The sequence below is a fragment of the Silene latifolia genome, chromosome X (genome assembly GCF_048544455.1).
Source record: "Silene latifolia isolate original U9 population chromosome X, ASM4854445v1, whole genome shotgun sequence".
NCBI classification, from domain to species: domain Eukaryota; kingdom Viridiplantae; phylum Streptophyta; class Magnoliopsida; order Caryophyllales; family Caryophyllaceae; genus Silene; species Silene latifolia.
This window is the reverse complement of record NC_133537.1, coordinates 275,771,703-275,791,758: the sequence shown is the minus strand read 5'-3', so window position 1 is coordinate 275,791,758 and position 20,056 is coordinate 275,771,703.

Sequence of the window (20,056 nt, the reverse complement as noted above, 5' to 3'; positions counted from 1 at the left end):
GTTTGACGTTATTATCATACTGATGGCGGTGATCAACTGGTCCCTAAAAGTCACACCTAAAGGATGTGTTTGAGAGATGTGATTATATGAAAATATAATCACATTGATGCCTTATATGACTAAAAGGTTCGTCCATGTATTTGACTAAAAAGTTAGTCAATGTGATGATGAGTCGATTATTTAATACAATTAAATAATATCAGTTGAGACGAATTAATTGTTAATTCGTAAATAGAATATAAACTGTTATATTTAATTAATGTATATAATGTTAGTTTAAACGAATTAAGATGTTAATTCGTAATTAAACATAAACGGTTATATTTAATTAGCAAATTATAAATAGGCGATATTTATAGTTAATGTATATATTATACGAAATTGTCATAATAAATGATGACAGACCGACATTAATAAATCGACTACAAATTGTTGTATCTGGACTTATTAATACGTGACGACATAAATGACAATTGATAATGATACACATTTTATACAATATGATAACAACCTAAAATAAGAATATTTTCTCCTTATTTGTTTGGTTGTTACAGGATTAAAGGGGAGAAAAAATAAGAAAAAGATATTCCCCTCTTTTTCTCCTTTTGGACGGTTATATAGGAGAGGGGGGAGGATCATTTTTTCTCTTGATTTTTACTCCATACTCTCATCACAAAACCCTAAAAAATTATTAGGAATTAAGGTTCTCTTTCTAGCAAGAAAAAAGCATTTCTCGGAGCATCTTGGGTGCAACGATTAGGAGAATATCGATCTCGATATTTGTTCTTAGGCCAAATTACTAGGACCAGAGGTTAATTCTAATCTCTATTCTTTTGTTCATGCATTTCGTTTATGACTCGTAATTTCATATTTCATAATTTCGTTATAATCCGAATTTTTCTTGATGAAATATACCGATATTTCTAACAGGGACCTCATTATTTTTCGTTGCACTGGGCCTCCGTTTGTTTCAAGATGCCCCCATCGTAAGCCTAGCTAAAATACTTGACTATATTAATAACTAAGACGTTTTACAAAATCATATTAGTTTTATGAGAAGTATGGAGTGATTTGTCTAATAAAAATAGTATATGAGATCTACATAAATTGCCTCCATAAACTCCATGTCCATACAGATAGTCAAGATACAACTTCTCTACTGCAATCCTACCAACTAAATCATTTACGTTGCTTTCTATATTATGTTTTTCTCTATGAATATAACCAGAGATAATGTAATTTCTTTTTACCTATCAACAAGTTTTCCCGGCTCTTCTATCTATCTATACTTTTTTCAAGCGATTTGGGGTTGTTGTCACTGGGAGATGTTGCAGTGCTTTGTGAAGCCTTGGTCGGCTTTAGTTGATTGATGCTTTGATAATCAAGTGTTTGGTGTCTATTACTCGTGTGTTTCAAGTATTCCGTTTAAGTAACCTGTGAACAATGTTTCTCTGATTTTTCAGTTATTATTATAACCATCAGTTAATGTTTGATTCCGGTTTGGTAAATAATAGATTGTTCCGTTTGTGTCCAACTCTTGTGCTATGTACTCAGTCCGTTAGTTTTGCTATCATGTTACAAGTACTAATCATATATACTGTGTTAGAACACACTTGGTTGATCATGCCAAGTTTCATTGTTATTTAATTGTTTGCTTCTTAGTTATAATGTTTAGCATTTGAAGCACTCAATGAATTTCCAAAGATGGTTCAACAATGATCAAGATGAAGTTATGACAAGAAATCCCTTAGCCTTAATCAAATGTTGTAAACGATTACAAATGCTTAGTGATTGAAGCAATCAAATGGACTCTCAAGAAGCCTTAACATGATCAAGATGAAGTCAACAAGAAGTCAAGACAGTGATATGTTCTTAGCCTTAGTCGAAAGATGTAAGAGTAAGTGTAACAATCTAATTTACGTCAAGTGGCTACAAAACCATGCAACAGTCCATTGCACTGTGGTTTCTGATACTACCATATGGAGGAACGTTTTATGCGAAAAGTTTAACTGTTAAAAACTTTACAAATTTCATATTCTCAAAACTTTAACATTTGAATCTTCAAAGTTTGAAAACAAATCTGAAATTTTAAGTCACAAAGCTACATTGATTAATCCTCTAGATTTGTGCATTTACCTTTTACTAAAATGGTAAGTTGAACTTGTCAAAGTTTTAAAGCTAGAAATGATTTTTGCCATTTTGGTAAAATGTCACATGTTGAGTGTTTGGGGAAGAGTTTTCTGAAAAAGACTAAAGTTTTGTGTGCTCAAGCAACCCCTAACACTTACCATCACTCAAAGGCTACTTATTTTATTAATGGATTAAATTACTTTAAAGTGTACTCTTTAGGTGATTGTTTTCACTATAAATAAGGAGCCTTTGCATAATTTATTACCCAAGACTTTTCTGAGCATTAATTGTTAAAACACTTTGCAAAACATAAGCTCTTGTTCTTCAACTTATTTGTAAAACTGTTTTCTATTTTAAAAGTCTTCAATCAATTTTCAAAAGAGCTACAAAACTCCATGTATCAGTTCGCTGCACTGTGGCATCTGAGCTTGTTCTATGATTCTCGTGTTTAGGTCTTAATTGTGATCTCTATGTTCATTAAGTTATCTATTGAGATTCAAAGATTCTGTAAACTTGTGAGATAGAACTTAAGTCTTGAAGCGGATTAGCTTTGAGCAAGTGAAAGTCTTGAAGCGGAGTAGCTTCAAGCAAGTGCAACTGGAGTAGGTTGGCGAGTTATTTTCATTGTAAGGAGTTTAGTAAGTTTGAGTAAATTTCTAAACAAGCAATAAAATAACGGTTGGACGTAGGCCTCGGAGTAGAGATTGAACCAATTTTTTAAAAAATCGTCTTGTTTGTTTATTTAGTTTTACGTTTGTTCTCCTTTTTTATATCTTATTTATCTCGCAATCTGTCTGTGTCACAGTTTTCAATACTGTGTCTTAGACCAGCTGATTGATTCAATATTGTGAACTTAAAACGATTAAGTATCTCAAGTATTCAACTTTAAAAGGATTCACTTAAGATTTTCATTGCTAAGAGTATTCAACTTAAAAAGTATTGACTTTATATCTTCATTGGTAAGTTGAAGAAAAATACTCTTTCATTCATACTTTTCTGATCTGTGCAACAGTCGACTTTACAGTGACATATACTGAGCTAAATTCGTGTGTATATACTTCTAACTCAAATAGTTCTAGGTATAAACACCTTTATCATTCAAAGTAGTGTCCATATCAGTTTAGTCTATTGTCTAGATTTCAAAGAAGCTTAATTCAAGCTTAAAAATTTTAATTGGACACCTAATTCACCCCCTCCCCCTCTTAGGTGTTCTCGTCCTTGACTCTTCAATTGGTATCAGAGCCTCGTGCTCTTGTTATTGGTTAATTACCATAGAGTTGATCCTATAGTCATGGACGGGAGACATACTAAGCATCCTATCTTCATTGGGGATAACTATTCATGGTGGATAAATCGCATGGAACACTATGTTAAGAGTACGGATTATGAGTGCTGGTTGATAATCCAAAAAGGGCCCGTTGCTATCACGGTTACGAGTGCTAATGGTACTAGTGCCCCAAAAAATGAGGATAAGTATGTCAAGGCTTATTATACAAAGGTCGAGAAAAACTCAAAAGCCATGTCCATTCTTCAATATGGCATTGGTGAGCAAGAAGTAAACCGGATTTCCGGATGTACCTCGGCCAAAAAAATTTGGGACACCTTAAGCCTTGCTTATGAAGGGACGTCTCAAGTGAAAAAGCATCGTATTGACCTTCTCATGCAACAATATGAGATGTTCAATATGATGAAAGACGAGTCAATTAATAGTCTTTCCTCTCGCTTTTCTAGTATTGTTAATGACCTTAAGAGTCTTGGTAGAAATTTTGAATCCGAGGATATAGTCCGTAAAATCTTTCGAAGTTTAACAGAAACATGGCAACTGAAGGTTACGGCTATTGAGGAGGCCAAAGACTTATCCACTTTAACCCTCAATGAACTAATGGGCTCACTTGACTAATGAATTAACTCTCATGAAATGTTTGGGGAAAGCTCTAAAGTAAGAGGGATTGCTCTCAAATCAACGTCAAGTATTGAGGAAGATGATGGAGATGATGAGTTTGCAATGTTCACAAGAAATATTGCGGATATTTTTGATGGTCATAATCCGAAGAGGTTTAACAACAATTCTAGTAAGATATATTTTTCAAAGAAGAGATCTACTTCCATTGTTGGTTACATTAAATGTGACGAAAAAGATCACCAAATGAATGAATGTCCAAAGTGGGGTAACATCAAATCTAAAGAAAAATGTGACTTGGCTAAGAAGGATTACAAGAATAATGTAATGTGTACTGTTTGGGGAATGTCCGATTCCGATGAGGACGAGAACCTTGAGGAAGAATTGGATAGCAAGTTATGTGTTACTACTCGTCTTAATAATGATGCCCTTAGGTCTTCAAAAAGAGAAACATTCAAATGTTTTATGGCTCATCCCGATGATTCTGATTCTAACTCTGAAGATAAGGTAAATCATCTCAAGAGAAAGGTTCGATCCTTCTCCAAAAACAAATTATGTTTACTCTTAGATAAATTAATTGATAAATGCCGTGTTCAAAACAATAAACTTGAAGTTATGCAAATTGAAATTGAAAACATGGCCAAGGAAAATGTTGGTCTAAGAGAGTGTCTAAATGAGCTTGAACAAAATAACATTTCACCTTGTCTTGAGAAAGAAGTAAGGAAATTGAAAGAGCAAAATCTGATTCTTGTAAATGAGGTCAAACTGCTTAATGTCACAGAGACACCCACTGTGACATATGATGCTGAAAATAAAAATGAGTCTTTAACCAAACATGTTTCTATGTTAACACAAGAACGAGACTCACTTTTAATTGACCTAACCTCTTGTAAAAGTCGTTTTAAAGAACTTGAAAAATTAGCAGAAATGCTAAACAATGAAACAAGTCATGCTAAGAGTGCCTTTGAAAATGTGCAAACATTAAATCTTGACTATCTTGCCAAAATTAAGATTCTAAACAAAGGGTTAAATGATGCAAATGAGTTGTATAAGAAAAAGGAAGAAAGTCAAACTGTTTTAAGCTTTTTTACAAGTCAATCGCAACAAAGTGAAAAGAATGCTGGACTCGGTTTCAAATGCAACAGTAACGTGCACTGTTGCATTCGAAACCAAGAACCAAGCAACACAAATTTCCGAAGAAGAAAACATGTTAGACTTCATGAATATGTCATTTGCAATTGTTGTGGCAAGACTAGTCATGTATTTAATGGTTTTGCAAAAAGAATTGTGGACAAGGCCCTCGGGAACTGCGTCCGCGGGATCCACACCAGGCATAATCGACTCGAGGTTCTTTCGAATCGAATTAAGACAAATTAGAGTCGCCACCAAGTTTTTTGGGAACTTGGAACCGTTCAAGTCAACTTTACACCTTTCATCGAAAAGCATAAAGGCAATCGACTACGAGTGATTAAAGATAAAGACTTGTACCCTATATCACTCGATTTGAATGACTCTCGTAATCCAATGGTATTTAGACGGATCCACAAACCATAGATCTTGAGTAAGGGGTGAGGGTACGTGTTAGGAAGCCCATAAGGACACCTAACCCCGCCCGTCAATAACGGCCTCTACTAAGTCAAGTATGGATTTCAAACAAGGTCATAGCTACTACGATATATGAAATGCAAACATCGTTTTAACCCTAACATGTGAAGTTTCTATGTCGATTTAGATGCAACTAAACTAACTTTGTCAAAGTTGTAATTTAGCATATGGGTTGATTGATCTAACAACATACAAAACAAAGCAAACAAGGCTTAGGGGGAATGGGGGAGCCGTTGGGATCTATCCTATTACAACCCAGGCATTTCATGCCGACACAACAATAAATTAAAGATACAACTCGATCTAAATACAATTGCTACATACAGAACCGTACACGACACATTACACGGCCAATCGGCCTAGGAAACCGCGCACAAGAGGGGTGGCCCACGGCTTACATGACTCACGGCCTTGGGTCACTCCTCGTGATGTGTGCTTTCACTTAATCTCATCGAATTAGACATAGGGCTACGCACCAAAGCATGCATCAAAGATAAACCGGGCCATGTTGCTTTAAACAACATGCGATTTACTACGCTCTTACATGCATTGGGACACAACCATCTAACCAAACAAAACTAAGGTTTTTGAAAGAGGTTTTGACTCGATAAAGGGAAACTAACTTGAAAATTACAACTCGATGAACAAACGATAAATTACAAGCGACAACAAATAAAGAACGAACGTTGTAAAAACAAACGAAACAAGAAAGGCCAAAGGCCACGGCCAAACCTAGGTCCTAGGTCAGGTTCATTAGGTTAGATAGATGATTGCGAAACGGGATAGGAAACAAGTTAGAAAACGAATTAGAAACAACGTTGATCGATTGGAAGGATGTCGCGCAAAGGTGTATTCTACACGGCCTAAAAGGGGTCAAATTAGGTCAAGTTTGCTAATTAAGTTAACTCATCGAGTGTTAATAATAAGGTGCTAATCACACACTCTTATACTAGCGAGAAATTAGGTGAAAGAGAGAGATGCGTTCATTAAATTACGAATTGTTGTCGATTGATTTTAAAAGCTATGTCGAAGCACCCTAATGTGTCTAATTAGGTTATTAAACTGATCTAATGTCATCTAAACGAGTTATATGTTAACAATCAGAGGTCATACTAACATGTGAATGGTCCTAAGGGGGATCGAATTACACGAGAGAAGAGGAGATGTCAAAAGCGAAGAACGGTTAAAATTTGTTTTATTAATGCCCTACCTTGAACACAAGGATATGTAAATGAGACGGGGTGTACGACCGACTGATGTAGTGGTTTCTTTCCCATCTCAAGTCAACGTGGGTGTTCATGGTGGTACTTTAACTCATACTCGGACTAAACTAGTTTCATAGTTAATTAAACAATCGATAAACAAAAACGATAAACGAATAAAAACAAACTATAAAAAACAAACATAAAAAAACGAAATAAAAGGGAGAAAGAGGAGGATTTGATGCACCCTCAACCTACATGTATCGTTGACACCGTCTTGGGTCGTAATCGATGGTAGATTTTATCTCGAGAGGCCGTCGTCGACGAAGAAACAAAGCAAACACGCGTTTTTATCGAATCTGGACAGCAACTTTCAAACAGCGATTTCTCCCTCGTTTCACGATGAAAATTCGATTTAAAAGATGTTTTGAAAACTAGAAAGAGAGGAGAACAGAGATCGTAAAGCAACCCCTGCTCGTTTTGAGTTATTGGGCACGAAAAACGAGCACAAACAGAATCGACAGACAGAACAAATCACGCGAAAAGAGTGTATAACACTCTGTTTTTCGAGGGATTTCGTGTACTCTCAAGGGCAATTTGGCTCGTAAATCTTTGTCTAATGTGTAGATGGATGTAGTATTGTTAATTAGGAACAAGAAACTCGAGTTTTGATGGAGGTTTGAGGGAGGAACGAATTATTTTTCGAGGAGGACACACAAACAGTTTCAGTTTGTGTGTCGGTTTTGTGGAGGGTTTTTGAGAGGCAATTAGGGTTTGTTTCAGAGATTTAAAGCTTGTGAGTGATGGTGGGATGTGGGTAGAACTTCGAGGAATGAATGTATGGTGAAGGGTGGGTATTTATAAGGAGTTAAAGTAGGGTAAAAGGGAGGAGAGGCAGACGGGCTCGGCTGAGCATAGCTGCTGTCCAGCAGCTTTTGGGGGGTTTTCTAGGGTTCGTATGGGGGGTTTTCTTGGTGATTAAGGTAAGGTATTATGGGTAGGATATTAGGGTATGGGTTAGGGTTAATGGGCACGGGTTTTGGTGGTATTTGAAGCGGGTTTTGGACTCGGGTTTGAGCTGCGAAACAGGGGGGCTGCTTTGTGTTTTTGCGGGTCATTTGGGGGTGATTTGGGACGAGAATTTGGGCCGTGGATAGGGGGTTCGAACTGGGGTGGATGGGTAGTGGTCTAGGTTGGTTAGTGTACTCGAGATTCGTGCCAATTCGTAAAGAAAACGGGCTCAAAACCGAGCTAAAATCGAGCTCAAAAACGCGTGGTTGAAACGAGTTTTTCTCGATTTTCAAATCGATTTTTCAAATCAATTAACACATTAAAATAAATGATTTTTCAAACCAAATATACTCATAAAATGATTTTTCAAATCAATTATTTATTTTATTTTCAATAAAATAAATTTAAGAAAATAAATTCAAAATAAAATAAAATAAATTGAAATCACCTAAAAAAAGACCTTAATTTAAATATCATTTAAATTAAAATACTCCGTCGACAACGCTCATTCTACATCGTAAAACGAACCCAAATAATGACAATGACAACTAATAGAATACATGTGTCCTATCATCATCGGGTGTTTGTCGGGTTCTCTATAAATTCCAATATCGACGGATACGGGTATCTACAGAGCCCCACTTTGACCGAGGCTTGGACAAGGCGAAAGTCAAACTATACCCCAGTCCCTCTCGACCCGAGGATTACATGGTCGTTTATAGTCCATTAGACTTGCGTATATAAGCTCGCCAGCCATAAGAAGAGATCATACCTGAAACTTCGTTGGGGATTGACTCTTGCTTCTGTTGTGTCAAGTTGTCATCGTTGGTCATCGACCCATAAAATTGCATATATGGTGGATTGAGCCTTATCCTTAGGCGCCTACGTATCCGTTTCTGACGGAATCAAACCCGCGTCGTAGTTCGGCCGCCGCCGACACATGCCCAAAGTTTATCATCTCTGTGGCATTTGTCCAAAATTCATCATCTGTTGACATTTGCCCAAAATTTATCATCTGCTGGCAGGTGCCTACATGGGACGGGACTTTCCAATGAGGTTGCCGCCGCTTTCATCATTTGCTTTCAGCTACGGAATTCTTCCATTTCATACTCTTGTATCGAATTGAATTCTGAGTGGATGTCATCCTTTACATCTTGATAATGGTCTCTGAAGCCAACGGCTTGAGAGCCCCCAGTTTGCAATGGCTCTAAAGTCGAAGACTTTAGAGCCCCCAGTTGAAGCATATCCTGCTATATTTGAAACATAGAAAATGTACTAGCAATAATCATCACATAAGCACATTTGGATCATCGATCCTAAAATTAGATCATTTGAAAGATTGGGTCATCGACCCTTCAAAATTGAATTTGAAAATTTTGAATAATTGGGCCATCGGCCCGAAGTTTAAATTTGACATCACTTGGTATGTTGGGCCATCGCCCCTTCAAAATTGAATTTGAAATTTTGAATGATTGGGTCATCGACCCAAAAATTGAATTTGAAAATTTTGAATGATTGGGTCATCGACCCGAAAATTGAATTTGAAAATGTTGAATGATTGGGTCATCGACCCGAAAATTGAATTTGAAAATGTTTAATGATTGGGTCATCGACCCGAAAATTGAATTTTGAATTTTTGAGTTTCGAAGGATTGGATCATCGACCCATAAGGATTCCACTACTTGGATCATCTATCCACAATTCGCAAAAAGTATTTGGAATTTTGAAATTTTGAATTTTTTTGAAATCGAACCTTGACGGGTGAGCAGGAAATACGACTCAGACACTCTGTATGACCCGTACACCACGTGGGCGTAGCCCGCTACCGTAAAACAAAAAAGGAAAATAAAACCGTAAGTGTGCATGGGTTTTAATTCAATTATTGACTTGTTGGAGGTAGAAAGGTAAATTGGCGCCACAGCGCCAAAAGATGGCAAATGGGAATCACAAGGTCGTCGACTTGGGATGTAGATATCGTATGTCCTGGTCGTGCTCCCGAGGGCACACGGGAATCAAGATCACTTGGCATTGACAAGGTGGATTAAAATCACGAGCAACAACGTTGGCTTCGCCCGACACTAAACACAGACTGATCTTATGAAAGCACTTAGACATCACACATCACTCATGTTGGGAACATTCTGCCACTCTTCTCCTCGCCTCCTTTCTTTTCAGCGAGTTTTTCATCATTTATTGCCACCGCCTTCTTTCTTTTCAGCGGGCTTTTACTAATTTTCTTCCACGCCTTCTTTCTTTTCAGCGGGTTTTTCATATTTTGTATTCCCAACACAAACCTACATCTATATGACTTGGCATCTTTGCCTAAACCGTTCGATAAAGCTCATTCTGAGACTTGATACTATTCATCTGAACCTATATCCTTATCCTAGCCTACATCGAGTGCTAAGATCGACTCAAACAAAGGTGACTTCATTTGGACTTGGTTAAGACCCGTAAGAAACCGACAAGATGACAACTTGGTTGATGAGTGGATTGAATCCTTTATTCTGAAGGACTGCCTACGTATTCGCGTGGAGCGAAATCAAATCCGACGTAGTTCGATCATGGTGCATAAACATGGCATTTTGATTGTGTGTACACACTCGAATGTTTCACCTAAGGTATCATGTCATATCCCATTCTAGCCAAAAAGTACCGTTAAATTCCGTGTTTGGGGTTAGGTGTAAAAGGCTTGGATCTTTTGGGATGTGGAGCTTGGTAAAAATAGGTTTGGATGGTTAACCATCATTCTGAAGGTTTGTTTTGTGGTGCTAAGGCCAAGGGCTATGGTCCGATGTGGTTGGAACGGGTGTCTCGGTTTTGATGAAATCCGAGTGCAAATGGGTTGGAAAACGACGTGGGTTCAAATTTCCATGTCTGGACCCTAAAGGCTAGGTATAATAACACAAGCGGAATGATTCTCAAAATTCCCGACTATCCCCTTGTAACTGTCTCAGGAAGGACTTAGGGGTAAAGAGGTTACTACTTAAGCTTTTGGGCTTCGCCCATTGAACTTCAACTATGGGTACTTGACTTGACTTCTGGCTTCCGTAACTTCGACATTCAACCAAAAAACCTTTTGTAATAACTTCAACATCTTTTTTCCTTTTTTCTTTTTTCTTTCATGTTTTTTTCATTTTTCTTTTTTTCATTTTTTCATTTTTCCAATTTTTCTCCTTTTTCTCATTTTTTCATTCTTTTTCATCTTTTTTTTCTTTGAAAGTGATCTTCTATTCATTCTCTTAGTCACAAATGGATACACCTTGAAAACTGGGCTTCGCCAACTAATTTGGGTAAGAACTAACAATTCCTTGTTAGAACGGGTTGATATCTTTTCTCTTCGAGATTGGATGATTTTGTTGGGGAAAAGGCTTGCCTTCCATCATCGATATGGGAAACAAGGAGCTAGTCTAGGTTCGTCATAGAATCATCTAAAAGCTTGCCATAAGCATTGGTTTTGATGAAGGTTTTCTACCGCCAGACATGGAATAGGTAAAGGAATCAAACACGGGATCCTAGTGTACCTTACATTTTGAAACAAGACATATTTCTACCCCAGAGATTCCTTTGAGTGTGTTATGCATTTCATCATGCTTTCAGAATGATTGAGGATTGAAAACAAGACATATTGGGAAAAGAAACTGCAACCTTTTATTGGAATGGCAAAAGCTTAACAGACTCGAAAGAACGATTCCTAGGACACACCCTAGGTCATCGTGGAACAAACGACTCAACTTTAAGAAAAGAAAGTCCTAGACTCGACTCGACTAAGATAAGAAAACAGATCCCGACTCATAATTTTTAAATCTGGTCTTGAGCTTTCCCTTGTTCAGTTGTCAACTTAGATGCTCGGCCCTTGTCCTTGATCCCTTTGATGGTCTTCCTCCATCCCGAGGTAGTCCTCTGAGGATCTACGTCAATGATGAAGGTTGGTGAATCGAATTGTCCTTTATTAACTTCGTTAATAAGAGGAGTACATTCTGGAGCAGGAGTCCCGACTTGAATTTCATTCTTCGGGTTTGGCAAGAATTCAGAGCAATCCACAAATATTTTCCCGATAAACACCCCTTTCAAGTGACATGGGTGGATAAGATGGGAATAATCGACATTGTCTTCGACAGAAACAAAGTTGGCGTGATCGCCAAATGGATTGGTGATGTTATTGGGTTTAACAGTTGGGATCGGGAGTGTTCCATTCTCAATCATGTCTTGGATTTCGTGCTTGATCGATAGCACCTTTCAGGATCATGGCCTTTCCCTTGATGAAAGGCACAATAGGCATTTGGTTTATACCATTTACCTTGTTGATCGGCGGGAGGGTCCTGGAGTTGGACCAATAGGCTTCAACTTTCCTTGGGCTATGAGCCTTTGGAGAGCGTATGTATAAGTGCATCCGATATCGGTGAATGCCCTAGGTGTTTGGCGCCGTGACTTCTTCGATTTCCTTCTAAGAGATTGATGGCTTCATCAATATGGGCGTTCTTTGGGCCTTGCCCTTAGACGATGAGGCCCCTTGGTACCCTTTCGGCTTTTCAACCTCTGCCCTTATGACATCATCTTCTACCTTTATCCCGATTCTTATCAATTCTTTGAAAGAGCCAAAATTCTGTATTTGAGCATTGCGGTAAATAGGTCGTAGATTCTTTACGAACTTATCTACCATTTCAACTTCGTCAGGCTTCTTGGCTAATTTCACGCTTTCAGCGCGCCATCATGCAAGGAATTCAAGAAGCCTTCTTTGTCTTTCTGTGTCATCACCTCCAATGTTCTTATGTTGGTTTGAATCTCGACATTATCAGCATAGTGCTTGCAGAACTCCACCGTGATATCTTCGAAAGTAGGGAAGTTCTTAAGGTCCATATTGTAGAACCACGCCTTCGGTGTTCATCCGAGAGATTGAGCGAAAATTTGAGAGAGCATTTCAAATGGTACTCCTTTCGGTGCTAAGTACCCTTTATAGGCCTTAACATGGTGGATGGGTCTTGGTGCCCTTGAACTTTGGGATGTCGATAAGTACCATGTTCGTGGGCAACTTATCTGAATCGGGCGTAGGCCCTAGCATTTTCATAGTGGATGTTCTTCCCCAGGGAGAGTTTCGAGACGGTCCTCAATGAACTTGAACCGTTTCTCCGGATCGATCGAGGTGGGGTAGTTGAGAGGGAATCTTCACCCAACTTAGATTCGATTGCATCCATTCTGGTCATCATGAGGTTCACGGCCTCAGTGAGCTTGTTAACAGCATCTTCCATTGCTTGACGTCGGGTTTTTGGCGGCCTTTCTACAAGAAAACCCCGTACTGAGTCAATATTTAAAGTAAGAGCCCCTGCACACTTAAGGACACGACACCAACTTGACTCAAACAAAGACTCGACTTGAGATTGACTAACCAGAGGTTCGACTCACGGTTAGATCTAGACCTTGGTTCATTTTAGACTCGACAAAACGACATGACTCAAACTGTCATAAATCGGTTATAAACCGGACTCGGTGTGGCCAAACCCGTGATTGGACTAACATAGCCCATAGGTTCGGGTGAAACGCCCTAAATGGCCTAGCTTGGGCGTTTTTGTGGACTATCCTAGACCAAAAGGTCGACCAACATGACTCAAGGCCCAAGAGGTGAGCTTGGGTGACCCAACAAGGTCGTGTTCTAGACTCTTAGAACGAAACACACCCGGCCTAACACGGCCATGACCTGGACACGACTTGACGCATTTCATGCTTGGTTGAGGTTCGAGAGGCATTTTGGATTGGTTTTGAAAAAAAAACGAAAGATTGATTCGAAAATGAGATTTGAAATGGGCAGCATGCCGGCTATAAAAGCTCATTTTGGGCCGAAAAATCTAGTCCTATTTGGGCAGCATTCCACGTTTTTAAAACCATGCTATTTTGAAAGTAAGTTGTTCAAAAGTTCGGTTTTGAAAAGGACATGGGAAATTTCGAAAAGACTCGGGAAAACAATTTGCACATTGTCATTCTCATGTTACAAGGATGTATGCTCCTAGACATCTCTAAGTCTCGGCAAGTCTTCTACAAGAAGGTCTATGCCCTCCATCCTTTTGCGGTCTTACAGAGCAAGGTGTCTTAAGGTAGAGTACCTAGAAGATCGTCCCCACCATCAAGAACCACGCGAGGTGAAGTGGAAGCGAGCAATGTGCAGCTTCCTAGCATAGTGGGACGTCGCCCCCCACGCATCACGAAAAAACGCTGGGACGGCCCGGGCAAGTCCTTAAGGGTTTATGCATGAATCGTAGCACTATGAGTAATGTTTTACTTTCCAAAACCTTCTTTTCAAGTTTCACCTCGGAGGAAAAGACCCTAGAAAAAAAGTGTAACTAGTCCTCTTTTCCCCAGCGGAGTCGCCAAACTGTGGACAAGGCCCTCGGGAACTGCGTCCGCGGGATCCACACCAGGCATAATCGACTCGAGGTTCTTTCGAATCGAATTAAGACAAATTAGAGTCGCCACCAAGTTTTTTGGGAACTTGGAACCGTTCAAGTCAACTTTACACCTTTCATCGAAAAGCATAAAGGCAATCGACTACGAGTGATTAAAGATAAAGACTTGTACCCTATATCACTCGATTTGAATGACTCTCATAATCCAATGGTATTTAGACGGATCCACAAACCATAGATCTTGAGTAAGGGGTGAGGGTACGTGTTAGGAAGCCCATAAGGACACCTAACCCCGCCCGTCAATAACGGCCTCTACTAAGTCAAGTATGGATTTCAAACAAGGTCATAGCTACTACGATATATGAAATGCAAACATCGTTTTAACCCTAACATGTGAAGTTTCTATGTCGATTTAGATGCAACTAAACTAACTTTGTCAAAGTTGTAATTTAGCATATGGGTTGATTGATCTAACAACATACAAAACAAAGCAAACAAGGCTTAGGGGGAATGGGGGAGCCGTTGGGATCTATCCTATTACAACCCAGGCATTTCATGCCGACACAACAATAAATTAAAGATACAACTCGATCTAAATACAATTGCTACATACAGAACCGTACACGACACATTACACGGCCAATCGGCCTAGGAAACCGCGCACAAGAGGGGTGGCCCACGGCTTACATGACTCACGGCCTTGGGTCACTCCTCGTGATGTGTGCTTTCACTTAATCTCATCGAATTAGACATAGGGCTACGCACCAAAGCATGCATCAGCATAAACCGGGCCATGTTGCTTTAAACAACATGCGATTTACTACGCTCTTACATGCATTGGGACACAACCATCTAACCAAACAAAACTAAGGTTTTTGAAAGAGGTTTTGACTCGATAAAGGGAAACTAACTTGAAAATTACAACTCGATGAACAAACGATAAATTACAAGCGACAACAAATAAAGAACGAACGTTGTAAAAACAAACGAAACAAGAAAGGCCAAAGGCCACGGCCAAACCTAGGTCCTAGGTCAGGTTCATTAGGTTAGATAGATGATTGCGAAACGGGATAGGAAACAAGTTAGAAAACGAATTAGAAACAACGTTGATCGATTGGAAGGATGTCGCGCAAAGGTGTATTCTACACGGCCTAAAAGGGGTCAAATTAGGTCAAGTTTGCTAATTAAGTTAACTCATCGAGTGTTAATAATAAGGTGCTAATCACACACTCTTATACTAGCGAGAAATTAGGTGAAAGAGAGAGATGCGTTCATTAAATTACGGAATTGTCGATTGATTTTAAAAGCTATGTCGAAGCACCCTAATGTGTCTAATTAGGTTATTAAACTGATCTAATGTCATCTAAACGAGTTATATGTTAACAATCAGAGGTCATACTAACATGTGAATGGTCCTAAGGGGGATCGAATTACACGAGAGAAGAGGAGATGTCAAAAGCGAAGAACGAAGTTAAAATTTGTTTTATTAATGCCCTACCTTGAACACGAGGATATGTAAATGAGACGGGGGTGTACGACCGACTGATGTAGCGGTTTCTTTCCCATCTCAAGTCAACGTGGGTGTTCATGGTGGTACTTTAACTCATACTCGGACTAAACTAGTTTCATAGTTAATTAAACAATCGATAAACAAAAACGATAAACGAATAAAAACAAACTATAAAAAACAAACATAAAAAAACGAAATAAAAGGGAGAAAGAGGAGGATTTGATGCACCCTCAACCTACATGTATCGTTGACACCGTCTTGGGTCGTAATCGATGGTAGATTTTATCTCGAGAGGCCGTCGTCGACGAAGAAACAAAGCAAACACGCGTTTTTAGCAAATCTGGACAGCAACTTTCAAAAAATGATTTCTCCCTCGTTTCACGATGAAAATTCGATTTAAAAGATGTTTTGAAAACTAGAAAGAGAGGAGAACAGAGATCGTAAAGCAACCCCTGCTCGTTTTGAGTTATTGGGCACGAAAAACGAGCACAAACAAAGCTGAATCGACAGACAGAACAAACACAAAAGAGTGTATAACACTCTGTTTTTCGAGGGATTTCGTGTACTCTCAAGGGCAATTTGGCTCGTAAATCTTTGTCTAATGTGTAGATGGATGTAGTATTGTTAATTAGGAACAAGAAACTCGAGTTTTGATGGAGGTTTGAGGGAGGAACGAATTATTTTTCGAGGAGGACACACAAACAGTTTCAGTTTGTGTGTCGGTTTTGTGGAGGGTTTTTGAGAGGCAATTAGGGTTTGTTTCAGAGATTTAAAGCTTGTGAGTGATGGTGGGATGTGGGTAGAACTTCGAGGAATGAATGTATGGTGAAGGGTGGGTATTTATAAGGAGTTAAAGTAGGGTAAAAGGGAGGAGAGGCAGACGGGCTCGGCTGAGCATAGCTGCTGTCCAGCAGCTTTTGGGGGGTTTTCTAGGGTTCGTATGGGGGGTTTTCTTGGTGATTAAGGTAAGGTATTATGGGTAGGATATTAGGGTATGGGTTAGGGTTAATGGGCACGGGTTTTGGTGGTATTTGAAGCGGGTTTTGGACTCGGGTTTGAGCTGCGAAACAGGGGGGCTGCTTTGTGTTTTTGCGGGCTGTTGGGGGTGATTTGGGACGAGAATTTGGGCCGTGGATAGGGGGTTCGAACTGGGGTGGATGGGTAGTGGTCTAGGTTGGTTAGTGTACTCGAGATTCGTGCCAATTCGTAAAGAAAACGGGCTCAAAAACCGAGCTAAAATCGAGCTCAAAAACGCGTGGTTGAAACGAGTTTTTCTCGATTTTCAAATCGATTTTTCAAATCAATTAACACATTAAAATAAATGATTTTTCAAACCAAATATACTCATAAAATGATTTTTCAAATCAATTATTTATTTTATTTTCAATAAAATAAATTTAAGAAAATAAATTCAAAATAAAATAAAATAAATTGAAATCACCTAAAAAAAGACCTTAATTTAAATATCATTTAAATTAAAATACTCCGTCGACAACGCTCATTCTACATCGTAAAACGAACCCAAATAATGACAATGACAACTAATAGAATACATGTGTCCTATCATCATCGGGTGTTTGTCGGGTTCTCTATAAATTCCAATATCGACGGATACGGGTATCTATAGAGCCCCCACTTTGACTGAGGCTTGGACAAGGCGAAAGTCAAAGTATACCCCAGGTCCCTCTCGACACGAGGATTCTCGGGTCGTTTATAGTCCATTAGACTTGCGTATATAAGCTCGCTTGACCATAAGAAGAGATCATACCTGAAACTTCGTTGGGGATTGACTCTTGCTTCTGTTGTGTCAAGTTGTCATCGTTGGTCATCGACCCATAAAATTGCATATATGGTGGATTGAGCCTTATCCTTAGGCGCCTACGTATCCGTTTCTGACGGAATCAAACCCGCGTCGTAGTTCGGCCGCTGCTGACACATGCCCAAAGTTTATCATCTGCTGGCATTTGTCCAAAATTCATCATCTGTTGACATTTGCCCAAAATTTATCATCTGCTGGCAGGTGCCTACATGGGACGGGACTTTCCAATGAGGTTGCCGCCGCTTTCATCATTTGCTTTCAGCTACGGAATTCTTCCATTTCATACTCTTGTATCGAATTGAATTCTGAGTGGATGTCATCCTTTACATCTTAATAATGGTCTCGAAGCCAACGGCTTAGCCCCCGATTTAATGGCTCTAAAGTCGAAGACTTTAGAGCCCCGATTGAAGCATATCTGCTATATTTGAAACATAGAAAATGTACTAGCAATAATCATCACATAAGCACATTTGGATCATCGATCCTAAAATTAGATCATTTGAAAGATTGGGTCATCGACCCTTCAAAATTGAATTTGAAAATTTTGAATAATTGGGCCATCGGCCCGAAGTTTAAATTTGACATCACTTGGTATGTTGGGCCATCGCCCCTTCAAAATTGAATTTGAAATTTTGAATGATTGGGTCATCGACCCAAAAATTGAATTTGAAAATTTTGAATGATTGGGTCATCGACCCGAAAATTGAATTTGAAAATGTTGAATGATTGGGTCATCGACCCGAAAATTGAATTTGAAAATGTTTAATGATTGGGTCATCGACCCGAAAATTGAATTTTGAATTTTTGAGTTTCGAAGGATTGGATCATCGACCCATAAGGATTCCACTACTTGGATCATCTATCCACAATTCGCAAAAAGTATTTGGAATTTTGAAATTTTGAATTTTTTTGAAATCGAACCTTGACGGGTGAGCAGGAAATACGACTCAGACACTCTGTATGACCCGTACACCACGTGGGCGTAGCCCGCTACCGTAAAACAAAAAAGGAAAATAAAACCGTAAGTGTGCATGGGTTTTAATTCAATTATTGACTTGTTGGAGGTAGAAAGGTAAATTGGCCGCCCTGGCGCCAAAAGATGGCAAATGGGAATCACAAGGTCGTCGACTTGGGATGTAGATATCGTATGTCCTGGTCGTGCTCCCGAGGGCACACGGGAATCAAGATCACTTGGCATTGACAAGGTGGATTAAAATCACGAGCAACAACGTTGGCTTCGCCCGACACTAAACACAGACTGATCTTATGAAAGCACTTAGACATCACACATCACTCATGTTGGGAACATTCTGCCACTCTTCTCCTCGCCTCCTTTCTTTTCAGCGAGTTTTTCATCATTTATTGCCACCGCCTTCTTTCTTTTCAGCGGGCTTTTACTAATTTTCTTCCACGCCTTCTTTCTTTTCAGCGGGTTTTTCATATTTTGTATTCCCAACACAAACCTACATCTATATGACTTGGCATCTTTGCCTAAACCGTTCGATAAAGCTCATTCTGAGACTTGATACTATTCATCTGAACCTATATCCTTATCCTAGCCTACATCGAGTGCTAAGATCGACTCAAACAAAGGTGACTTCATTTGGACTTGGTTAAGACCCGTAAGAAACCGACAAGATGACAACTTGGTTGATGAGTGGATTGAATCCTTTATTCTGAAGGACTGCCTACGTATTCGCGTGGAGCGAAATCAAATCCGACGTAGTTCGATCATGGTGCATAAACATGGCATTTTGATTGTGTGTACACACTCGAATGTTTCACCTAAGGTATCATGTCATATCCCATTCTAGCCTGTAAAGTACCGTTAAATCCCGTGTTTGGGGTTAGGTGTAAAAGGCTTGGATCTTTTGGGATGTGGAGCTTGGTAAAAATAGGTTTGGATGGTTAACCATCATTCTGAAGGTTTGTTTTGTGGTGCTAAGGCCAAGGGCTATGGCTGCTGATGTGGTTGGAACGGGTGTCTCGGTTTTGATGAAATCCGAGTGCAAATGGGTTGGAAAACGACGTGGGTTCAAATTTCCATGTCTGGACCCTAAAGGCTAGGTATAATAACACAAGCGGAATGATTCTCAAAATTCCCGACTATCCCCTTGTAACTGTCTCAGGAAGGACTTAGGGGTAAAGAGGTTACTACTTAAGCTTTTGGGCTTCGCCCATTGAACTTCAACTATGGGTACTTGACTTGACTTCTGGCTTCCGTAACTTCGACATTCAACCAAAAAACCTTTTGTAATAACTTCAACATCTTTTTTCCTTTTTTCTTTTTTCTTTCATGTTTTTTTCATTTTTCTTTTTTTCATTTTTTCATTTTTCCAATTTTTCTCCTTTTTCTCATTTTTTCATTCTTTTTCATCTTTTTTTTCTTTGAAAGTGATCTTCTATTCATTCTCTTAGTCACAAATGGATACACCTTGAAAACTGGGCTTCGCCAACTAATTTGGGTAAGAACTAACAATT